General features: G+C 39.0%; 1 protein-coding gene across 6 annotated transcripts in view; it reads left to right on the top strand.

The window, feature by feature from the left end:
* Positions 1–12,411, top strand: part of CNTN4 (contactin 4) — a 911,050-nt gene that overhangs the window by 827,516 nt on the left and 71,123 nt on the right. The gene's annotated exons all lie outside the window — the stretch shown is intronic.

Here is a 12,411-nt window from a genome sequence, read left to right as displayed (position 1 = left end):
AAAATAAATAAACGTTAAAAAAAAAATTAAAAAAAAAAAAAAACCTAAATGCTTACCTAAGAAGTCCAGTTTCCTATTTTCCAAGCACAATGGTATAATTGTGGCTCTAATTTATAGCATACTTTGTAGGGTTGCTGATTAATTATACAGACCTCCTGATGTTTTTTATATTATTTTCAACTTTGTGTCTTTCTGTTCTTTGACCACTACAGAGAATATCCATAAATCACTTATTACTAAGGTTACCTCATTTAAAAAAAAATGAATTTGCTATTAGCATCAGGTTGCTCATATATCGCTGTAAGTGTTCATAATCTCTCTGTTTCTTATTTTCGGACCCCCCCCACACACACACACACATTCACTCACTCCCAGGCACAACACTTAAAATAACGCTTCTCATAAGTAATTGTCTGACTTTTAGCATCAACCCAAGGCAAACATGTCTAACAATTCTGTATCACTTGGCCTGAGATCTAGGACACCTCAACAAAGCAACAAAGTGTACTTTGTTGGGCATAATGTTAGCCAACCTAATTCTTTACCTGATGAGAGATCTCCAGTTTGAAAATAATTGCAGCGTATTTGATTTGTTGCTTGAGGTTATCAGTATTTTCAGGATTACTATATTCTTTTCATTATTCCTTTGAGTTTAACATTTACACGAAGTTACTGAATTTTCCAAGAAATGTGGCATACTGATTATTAGGGAAGGATTTGCCAGAAAACTTTATTTTTTGTTTTTAACTTTTTTTTTCAACGTTTATTTATTTTTGGGACAGAGAGAGACAGAGCATGAACGGGGGAGGGGCAGAGAGAGAGGGACACACAGAATTGGAAACAGGCTCCAGGCTCTGAGCCATCAGCCCAGAGCCTGACGCGGGGCTCGAACTCCCGGACCGCGAGATCGTGACGTGGCTGAAGTCGATCGCTTAACCGACTGCGCCACCCAGGCGCCCCAAGAAAACTTTTTTATACATACATAGGACAAGTATGCTCAGATAGTATCCTGCCCCCTCTTTTTTTTACTCTAACTAGGTAATATTCACAGTGATCTGTTCTCTTCAACACCCCTCCCCATATATTCTTATCAAACTCCCCTTATCACTGTCATATCTAGATTACTGTGTTCCGCCCCTCAACCGAGACACCTTTAATTATAAGAGCTTCCTGCTCCTTTCTTAAGTTCTTCACTTTTTCTGTCATCGATTTCCCCTTGGAATTAAGAAAAGGTCCTTGCAGATTTTGGCTATTAAATAGGAGAGGACACATATATCAATTCCTTAAATGTTCTGTCATCATGAGAATTATTTATTGAAACCCATTACCTGTGTGATTTTATAGTTCTCTTTAGCTGGTTTGTCTGAAAAGAAAAAAGGCTCTTCCTTGAAAAGAAATAGCTTTCTTTTTCATCTAGGGGAAAAAATAGTACAACACCCAGGTCCCTGTCTACATTTTTCACATGACACTTGGTTACTTATTTGTTGAGAGAAGAGAGGATTGCTACAAGGACTTGGCTTCATCATGGAAATTTTCTCCCATATAAAATAGACCTGAAGGTACAGAGCACATACAAATAATCCCCATGGGAAAAAAACACCCAAGTATTAACTTCAGCACATAGAGTCCTTTTCCCGAGGTTTATAGAAAACAGTAAATATAGCTTTACGCACCTTCATGAATCAAACTTTTGGTGACATCTCTGTTTACTCCAGGACATTGATTTCTCTTTACAGTTTTGTGACATGGAGAGGCTTTAGGAGAACTATAAACTTTGAAAAACAATGTGCATAATTGCATTTGAGCAGGGGCAGGGGTAGTGGATAATGGTATAATCGACTTCTGATTGTTAAAGAGATCTCTGACTTCCACCCACCCACCAAAAAAGCTTAGAAATTAGGGTGTTTATCCCAAGAGGTATGCACCAGTCTCTCTCAAATTGTCAAGACTAAATGAATTTTAACCCAGTAATCAACATATTTACTATATGCCTGTCTGTATATAAAGGACTAAATGAAATGATAAGGCAATAGAAGGAATTCTAAGACTTGGACCCTGATGCCTGGAAGTTGTTTGGATAGGTGGGGTGATGGGATATTGGCAGTATGTGATAAATGCCATGTGAGTAGATCTGACAGCTTCAAAATGTCGTGAATTTGCAATAATGGGACCTGCCCAACACAGTTTGATGGCCCACTTGTCGTCATTGTGTAAAAGGAGCTTTATGTTGGAAGCATGGTTGAAATAGGTGTGTGTTTAACAAAGTAGAAGACTTGCATGTCTGTAAGTACTCAGATAATCTCAGGCAGCTCACGGTATACAGACATTAAATGGCAGTGAATCACATAGTTCATTTTTACTCCTCTGAGGACAAGGGAAAGTCAGTTTGGTCCTAGTATGTATGAAGACTTTTGAAACCCTGGGTAATACCCCTTTGCCAAATAAAAAGCAGACTGTTAGCTCAATATCCTGGGAGATAACCACACCCAACTAGAGTGTAATACCTTGGGTATGTTTTTACCATATTTATTTCTATGGTTGGTATATATCGCAAGTGGTACTGGTTTCTATCTATATAGTAGCAATATGATGTTTTCTTTATTCAGTTACTTTAATTTTAACCTTTGAGCCACTTAAACAAAATACTATTAATTATGATAATGCACAAAACAATAATAATAAAAATGATCATTGTAGCTAACATTTATTATGTGCTTACCATGCACCACCACAGCTACAAATGTTTCACAACCATTTTCACATGTAAACTTCTCAAAAAAACCTATGAAATAGATGTATTATTATTATGACCTCATTTTAGAGATGGCAAAGCTGGAATCTGGAGAAGTTAAGAGACTTTCCTGAGTCACAAATCTAACAAACATTGGGGCAAGGATTCAAGGATTCAAGTAGTACGTGAGCAGGGCAGAAATTAGGAGCATGCCAGGGTGTTCAGGAACGCTTGTACTGAATGACCAACAAGGCAATCCTGAGTTTCTGTTCTTCTGCAGAAGGCCAAAATACTAAGTGCAGTTGGTGTTCAAGGTAGGGAGGGCCTTTGAGAATTTTAGCTGGACCCTGACTACGGTGTACTATCACTAACATGCAGGAGGTAAGAGATTCCACTTTGATTTCCTCACTTAGAAATGTTATAAAGTTCTGGGGTGAGTGGTTGAAACAAACAGACCATGATCTTGCAATTCCCAAAGGGTTGAAAGTTGCGTCCATAATAAAATGACATGTTTTTCTAGCATGGCCAGTATTGCTGTTTGTATTGTAGAAATGTCCCCTGCTTACCAAATTACATAATCTATATAGTGGGCCTCTCTTTCTAATGATTAATATTCTCTTCTGGGCATTTTAGTTACTTAGGGGTAAGGGAACTGTCTATGATTGCAACTTCAACTTATATTTTTATACATTCTTTACTTTTGCTTCTGCTTTCACACATTAGTGTGAACACATATTTCTCAATATTAGAAAAGGCTATTTTGACAAGTTTAATTAGAAAGCAAAAAAATGTATTTAATTATAAGCAAAGGTGTAATGGCAAATTTAAGGAAAACCTCTTAAAGGTGGTTATAATGTTTTTTGCCTTTTGTTTTATTTCTTTCTTACACCCAACAACAGCATGGGATGGCATGGTAGAAAATGTACAGGCTTTGTAGTGAGATCTTAGTTTGAAACCTCATTCTTTACTGACTACATTGACCTTGGACATTTTAATTCACTTTCCTAGATTTCATTTCTCTCATCTGAAAAATTGGGATAATAATGCTTCTTGGGATTACTGTGCAGTTTAAATGTGATAATGGTGCAAGCATCCAGTGGCACCCAGTAGTGTGAAATAGGTGTTTGATAAACTTTCTCAGTACCTTGCCATGCACAACACTCGACGTGGCGTACTTACAGCCATCCCTCTAGGTCTTCTGGTCTGCTTCTGTGCATGTCTTCTTTGTTTCCAATTATGTCTAAAGACACCTTCACTTTGCTATTAAATTATTCTTTTACTAGCTGTTCTAGTGTCCTAAGAGATTGTTATATAAAAATTTTGAGTACCTTGTAGTTTAATAATAAGATTTTTTCTCATTATACAAGTAATATTACTTATTATGATGCTTTGATAAAAACACATAGAGGTGTAGAGAATAAAATATTGTATTACTTTTCTGTCCCTACCCCATTCATCTTCACAATGCCCTATAGATTTATATTGAAATTGGCTCAGGTGATAACAGTTCTGGAAGAAAGAAATTCTAAATCTTGTATTAATGGAGATGCAGATCCTGCATAAATTAAAGGTAGCAATTTAAGAAACAAATTTTAGACAAAAACATGTCCTTTATTTCTTTCTTCCCCAAACATGGTATTTGGGGTGTTTTTTTCCTTACAATGTCAATAAAGAAAATTTCAAAGTCATATCCACCCAAGGAAAATATTTACCACATGTGTCCATACACTGTGTCACAAAGAGTAATTAATATTACCTCCACAATTAACTCTGTGATTTAAACACTCAACTATACCTGGGAAGACAGTCCCTTCTGGGTTATTTTGCGAAGCTTTTAAAACTATTGTTCAGGGGAAGTTAAAGTTGGATCAGACCAGGTTAAGCAAACACAACTTTATTGTCTCTTTCGAGCAGTGCTGGAGGCAAGGGCAATAATAGGATCTGAACTGCTGGTTGTTCTTCAAGCAGACTGGAATACACAGGTTGTTCAGTGGTTTATTAAACTCAAATCTTACAACAGAAAGCAAATTATCTCTAAGGGAACTTTGTCACCAAGGTGTCTGTTCAATAGCAATGTCTATTGCTGCCACCGAGACTACACAGAAAGATCAATGACAGGTTGGCCTGAAACTGCCCTTGAAGTAAGGATCTTCCCACTGACCTTCATTTAAATTCGTAATCCAAAACCCTCTTTTCTCAAGATGGGGAGAAAAGCCATCTTCTGGGGCTCTCAGTTGACTCTGTATCCACGGCACAGTCTTTGTACAAATAAGGATTATTCCCTGTCTCCATTAGGCTGAGAATTTCCATGTATCTTTTAAAATTCAGTATGTAAACTCTGGCAAATCCCAGTTAAAAGTTTAATCAGGGTTCTCCAGAGAAACAGAACCAATAGCATATATAAGAAAATATTTATATAGGAATTGGCTCACCCAGTTATGGAGGCCAAGAAGTCCCACGATCTGCTGTCTGACAACTGGAGATGCAGGAAAGCCTGTGATGTGATTTAGACAGATTCCCAAGGCCTTTGAACCAGTGGAGCTGATGGGTATAACTCCTAGTCCAACTCCGAAGTTCCAAGAACCAGAAGCGCTGATGTCCAAAGCAGTAGAAAATGGGTGTCCTAACTCAAACAGAGAGAGCAAATTCACCCTTCCTCCTTCCTTTCAGGCCCTCAAAGGATTTGATGATACTCATCCTTGGCGAGGGCAATCTTCTTTACGAAGTCTACTAATTCCAATGCTAAGCTCTTTTAGCAACACCTTCAAGACTCAGAGAAAATAATGCTTAACCAGCTATCTGAACATCCCCTAGCCCAGTCAAGCTGACACAAAACTATTACCAAAACAACAACAACAACAAAAAATACTAAAGTAAAAATACCTTTAAATTTTATTAAAATAGATAGCCAAATTCTAATGAAAACAAGTGTTTGTTTTTGTTTTTGTTTTTCCTTAAGAGCAAAGTTTTGCTGGGTTGTTTTTTTGGTTTTGGGGTTTTTTTTGGGGGGGGGGGGTTGGTTTTCTCGGCTGTTTTCTATAGCACACCAATGCCAGTTCATCTTCCAGGCTTTTCTTATTTCTCAACTGGCACAAAGCCAGGAATAGCTCTGCCAAGTCAGTATGTCTTCACCTCTGTTGGTCACAGGCTAATTCTCCAGTTGATAGGTTGAATATACAAATCTTTATCTATGTCTCTTCATTGCTGCTTCATTCCTTCCAAGTTTAGACTGTTTCATGGGTGTTGAAATTGTAAAACTGTTGTACTGCCGTTGCCTCAAGGACAGGTGAAGACAGTGCCTGTCTCACAAACAAGATGGCTTTCATAAAGAACTTCTTAGAAAACCGTATGTTGCCATTTTGGTATAGACCTCCTCTATATAATTTTGACTATAATTTTAATATCAAAATAAGAATTAATTGGCCTGTGTAACAACAACATAAAAAGGATTGAATGGAAGATCTACTTTAGTCCAACAAATTAAAAAAATTGGATCACTCATATGAGGACTTTAAGAGACAAAACAGATGAACATAAGGGAAGGGAAACAAAAATAATATAAAAACAGTGAGGGGGACAAAACAGAAGAGACTCATAAATATGGAGAACAAACTGAGGGTTACTGGAGAGGTTGTGGGAGGGGGGATGGGCTAAATGGGTAAGGGGCACTAAGGAATCTACTCCTGAAATCTTTGTTGCACTATATGCTAACTAATTTGGATGTAAATTTTAAAAAATAAAAAAAATTAAACAAAATTATAAATTGAAAAAATGGATCAATTAAAAGAAGAAATTGAAATTGTAGGTAGGCCCTAGTTTTCGTTTTCCTATTGGACTTTTATATTTTTATACAGTATCCATTACTACACCAAAACTGACCTTTATACTGCACATTTGACTGTTAATATTTCACCTAAATAACAATAATTTCAAGTCTTTTGAAATGTAGCTACTGTTGGGGAAAAGGACCAGGCCCCATGCATGAGAGGGTGTTGGCTGGTGAGCATGAGCGAGGTGCTAGGCCTGTGGAATCAGACACACTCCTCTGCATCACATCCTCTTCCCAACCTCTAGGAATGTAGAGTAGGCTCTGAAGCTGCTACCTCAGCCCAGGTCAACAGTCATGGTAGATTTCCTTTCTTGATACTGTATAGGTTAAATAATATTACCCTAGGGGCACCTGGGTGGTTCAGTTGGTTGAGCATCTGACTTAGACTCAGGTCATGATCCTGTGGTTAGTGAATTAAAGCCCCACATCTGTGTGTCAGCACAGAGTTCACTTCAGATCATCTGCTCCTCTCTCTCTGCCCCTCCCCCACTTGCACTGTCCCCAAAAATAAATATAAAAAAAAATAGTACCCCCCTAAGGTTCATGTCTACCAGCAACTTCAAAAGGTTAGCTTATTTGGAAATAAGACCTTGCAGATGTAATTGAGTTAAGATAAAGTCAAACCAGATTCAAGTGGGTCCTAATCCAATGACTGGTGTCCTTGTAAAAGAGAGATATTTGAATATAGACACATGTGCACAGAGGGAAGATGATGTCAAGAGACACACAAGAAGAATGCCATGTGATGTTAGAGGCAAGAATTCAAGTGATACATCTATAAACAAAGGAATGCCAAGGACCAATGACTGTCACCCGAAGCTAGGAAAAAGGCAAAGAAGGATTCTCCCTCTGAGCTTCCAAAAGGAACCAGTTCTTCCAGCACCTTGATTTCAGACTTCTAGGCTCCAGATCATAAATTCTTGCTGTCTTAAGCCACCCAGTTTGTGGCACCTTTCTCTGGCAGCCAGAGAAAACTAATATAATAAATACCCTGTTCCCCCTCCTGCTCCTTGCTTTGGTCTATGAGAGGTGTTTCTGGTGTGGGGAGAATCCAAAAAGGAGGAAAATGTAGCCTGTAGCCTAAAGGCTACCCAAAATCCCTGTTCCATTTACTCAGCACAGGGTGATAGTTTAAAGTAATCTAAAGTGATCTCAAAACCCCACAGGAATAGGGTAGAGACATTGATGAGCTCTTGGAGCCAAGGTAGGAGCTACAGAGTCTAGTGACTGCTTAAAGGAGCTACTGCTTTTCCCCTCCAGCTCACTGGTGCCCTACAGGAGTGCCGTGTGGTAGTATCCTATTTTCCCATTAATCACAACTAGCTAGGAATGGGTTTTTACATGAAATCTCCGAATTATTTGGATTAAAAGAAAATTCGGGGGCACCTGGCTGGCCCAGTCGGTAAGCATCCGACTTCAGCCCAGGTCATGATCTCAGTTCACGAGTTCGAGCCCCGTGTCAGAGTCTGTGCTGACAGCTCAGAGCCTGGAGCCTGCTTCAGATTCTGTATCTCCCTCTCTCTCTCCCCGCCTCTGCTCCTCATGATCTGTCTCTCTCACAAAAAAAAAAAAAAAAAAAAAAAAAAATTAAAAAATTCAATGCAGAATGATGCACACACATCTGTAGCTAGGCAGTCCTTCCTTTGACTTAAAACTGAGGCCCTAGCTGCCTGGCAGACATGTGCCTAGCCCGATAACTGTGTCTTAAAGTATAGTGACCCCTGGTTTAGGGATGTGTGACTTACTTGCCCTCATTCTAGTACATCACTGTCAGCCCTGGGGTTACGAATCCTATGCCATCTCCACCATTCTGCCTGTTGGCTTGAGTTCAGAAGTAGCAGTACTTATAGTAACCATGTTTCAAGCTTTAGAATATATTTTAGCCCTCCAGGAGTGTTAACCTCTTTTGTAATGTGGAAATCTGTTCTTTCAAATAGCAAATATGTTTTCTGGAACTCCTCATGTGTAAGAGAAAAGAGAAGCCTCTTATGACCCTTTGAAATTTTTTTAACTATGCATGATTTTCTTTTAATTTTTTTTAACGTTTATTTATTTTTGAGACAGAGAGAGACAGAGCATGAACGGGGGAGGGGCAGAGAGAGAGGGGGACACAGAATCAGAAGCAGGCTCCAGGCTCTGAGCCATCAGCCCAGAGCCCGACGTGGGGCTCAAACTCACGGACCGCGAGATCCTGACCTGAGCTGAAGTCGGATGCTTAACCGACTGAGCCACCCAGGCGCCACTAACTATGCATGATTTTAAGTGATTTATTTTGTCCGTGTTCTAACACTATTAAAGATGACCTTGGGGCACCTGGGTGACTCAGTCGTTTAAACATCCAACTTCGGCTCAGGTCAAGATCTCACAGTTTGTGAGTTTGAGCCCTACATTGAGCCCTGCACTGACAACTCAGAGCCTGGAGCCTGCTTCAGATCCTGTGTCTCCCTCTTTCTCTGTCCCTCCCCTGCTCAGTCTCTCTCTCTCAAAAATAAATAAATGTTAAAGAGGACTTAAAAGTTAACAGAGGGTGCCTGGGTCTCTCAGTTGGTTAAGTGTCCAACTTCGGCTCAGGTCATGATCTCACAGTTTGTGGGTTTGAGCCCCACATCGGGCTCTGCACTGATGGCTGTTTCAGATTCTGTGTTTCCCTCTCTCTCTGCCCCTCCCCTGCTTGTGCGCTCTCTCTCTCTCTCTCTCTCTCTCTCTCTCTCTCTCAAAAATAAATAAATAAACATGTTTAAAAAGTTAACAGTTTGAACCCTCCATTGTGTGGTTGAAAGGAAATTATTAGTCCCCAATACCCCCCTTTGCAGGAGGGGAGAACTGATTTTCTCAGTTGTACCTTAAAGGGTTTTACTTACAAAGTGAGTGTTTCCAGACAGGTGAGGATGCGCCTCGTCTATCACCAGCAGTTGGGCTTCCATTGCAGAACTGCTTTCAGAATCATGGGTTACCATTTGGGGATAACCCTTCTCTTTAGGGTGATGGAATATTGTGGAGTTGGCAGCTTTTGTCATCCGTTACTAAAGCCCCCAAAAAGAAAGGATCAGCATTTTTAAAGGTCCAGTGTCCCCAGACTGGTTTTGATTAATAGGACTGACAAGGTCAACTCTTCAATGGCCATAACCCAGAGCCTCATATTAAGAAAGAAAGATTCAATTTATCTCATAATTCCAGATATGTTCCTATCCTCTGTGGATCTGAAATCTCTAAATGAAGTGGAGGAATAACTGCTTCTCTATGCAATGTGCAATTTACTGTGTTGTGAATTAGATGACCTCTTTTCATGTAGGGAAAATGAAGTCCTATGTCACATCTTTATTTTTACTACTTGCTGCTTTATCATTTTTGACTTTTCTCTGATACTATCAATGATTTAAAAGGAGCCTACAGGTAGGTCAGGGCTAACCTGTTCTAAGCCAGGAACAGATTTACATTTTCAATTCCTTTTACCTAACTCTATCCCTATTCATGAGTATTAGAAGGAGCTCAAAGTTCATTATCAAGCTAATAGCTATGGGTCAGTCAATAGTCTGAAACAGGAAAACTGAAATGAAATGGAAACTTTGAAATCTCATCAAGAAATAAACGTAAAAATACAACTGTCCTTGGACTGGATTCAGGCACTATATTCATGGAAAAAATGAATATAGAAATATTAGTCAAAAAACTCTTTTTCTAAGTTGGTATAGAATCCAAATTGAAAGGAAGCAAGTATCTAAACATTTGTGTTGAGTTATATTTCAAATGTTTCTCACGTTAGTCTAAATTAGCACCCCAGGGACAAATGCTAGCTTTATGCTAATTACCCACTTATAAAAATCCCATAAATTCAAAGCAACAAGTCATTGTATACTTGTATACTTTATCTGCAGAAATAAATAGCAAAAAGTGTATGATACAGCTGTATATAAAAGAAGATCAGGTCACTTTTTTCAGACTCAGAAATACATGGTCATTCCTCTATAATTGAGTTAACCAGTCTTCTGGCAACAAATTCTAAAGAGGTAGCTGTCAACAAATCATCTGGTGAATTTATTCTCTCCTCTCCACTTTCACTACCACTATCTCCTGAACAAGTTCACTAATTTCTCTAAGATATTGGGATCTTCCAATTGCAAGGGATTAAAACCAAATTTCTGGTATCTTAAATTATTGACTTGTGTAACTGGGGCATCCAAAGGAAGCTTCTGGCTTAGCCATGATCAGAAACAGGGGCTCAAAGAGGTCATAAGTTCTCTCCTCTCTCTCTCTCTCTCTCTCTCTCTCTCTCTCTCTCTCTATCTCTGACTCCTGGCCTCTGCTTGTCTTCACTTGACTTCCTTTAGGCATGCTTCCAGTGGTGGGTAGGATGACTGCTAACAGTTCTAGATTTCCATCTCCAAATGTAATCATTCAATAGAAAGAGATTGTTTCCTCAAATAGCTCCTGGTTTTGCTAGCATGCCTAGCCCTAAGCCAATCACTGCAGATGGGGGAACAGGGTCTCCTGATTGGCCAGGCCCTGGTCCTTGCCTATCTTTATACTGTGAATAGCATGGGAAACAGATTCCCTACCGGCAAACGCAGTGCCCTTCCTAGTATGCATGTATAGAGATGTGTGTGTTACGGTATTTAACACATTGACATCATTTCTAGGTACGTAATTATCTAAGGTCTTTCTGCTTTATGTAGGCCTGGTGCACAGGAGGTGTTGAGTAGATATCTTTGAATAAATGAGTCCAATTTTTCATCCCCTTCTGTAACTACTTGATGTTGCCCACATGCTTCATTAAGCATAATAATGTTTTATAGGATTTCAGAAGGGCAGAACTACTTGGTAGTAGTCTTAGCCTTAACACAGTCCTTTGTTAATATCTGAAACAATGGATTTAGGAGGCTACAGAATTTTAGTTTACAGAATATTTGGCTAGTGCACTTATATGGCACATTTTAAGTGCCTGGCATTGGTGTCAGCACTGCATATCTTTATAACACCTTGGGAAATTGTTACTTTTATTATTCCATTATCTAAATAAGGACACTTAACATACAAAGATAATAGTCACACAGTTCATAAGTGGCACGAGGCTGATTTGTGCTTAGACGGTATAGTTACAGAATTTATGTTCTCAATCAGCACACTATATTGCTTGGATAAGAAGGTGGTTCAATCTCACAAAATTCCATGTTATATCCACATTTGGATTATAGCTAGGAAAAATAAACAGTCACAGCAATAGGGTATAATTTAATGACAGATACTAAAATTTACTCCTTCTACAGATTATCTCCCTCACTCACCTTTTCCATTGTCCAGAGTTTAAGTCTTGGAGGCTTAGTTCTTACCTCTTTGTTAAAAAAAAAAAAAAAAAGGGGTGGGGCATGGGGGGATATTAAAACACTTAACCAATGTCAGGCACTGAAATATTAAAAATGAGTAGTTAGTTTGTCAAAATTACTTTGTCATTTAACAAAGCTTAAAGGAAATTGGATAAGGAAGCTTTGAGTATAAGGGGCAAAGAGAACCTTGAGAGAGATTGTGTAGAGCTAGCTGGGTCCCATAGCTGGATAGCAACAATATGTTGGGTGCCTTTTGTGCAATGGATATACCATCATTAAGGATTCAGGGATGCAAAGGACAGTGGGAAATGGGAAAAACATTTATACAGCACTTTACAATTAGTAGAACCTTTCACATATCTCATTGTAGAAGATAATCATCATAGTAACCAGTGACATTAAAAGAAGAAAAACTAGGGTGCCTGGGTGGCTCAGTTGGTTGAGCCTCTGACTTCGGCTCAGGTCACGATCTCACATCTCATGAGTTCGAGCCCCACGTCAGGCTATGTTCTGACAGTTCAGAGCCTGGA

The sequence above is a fragment of the Herpailurus yagouaroundi genome, unplaced genomic scaffold (assembly GCF_014898765.1).
Source record: "Herpailurus yagouaroundi ecotype Mexico unplaced genomic scaffold, PumYag 183, whole genome shotgun sequence".
Taxonomy (NCBI): Eukaryota; Metazoa; Chordata; class Mammalia; order Carnivora; family Felidae; genus Herpailurus; species Herpailurus yagouaroundi.
This window is presented reverse-complemented; position numbering and strand designations above follow the sequence as displayed.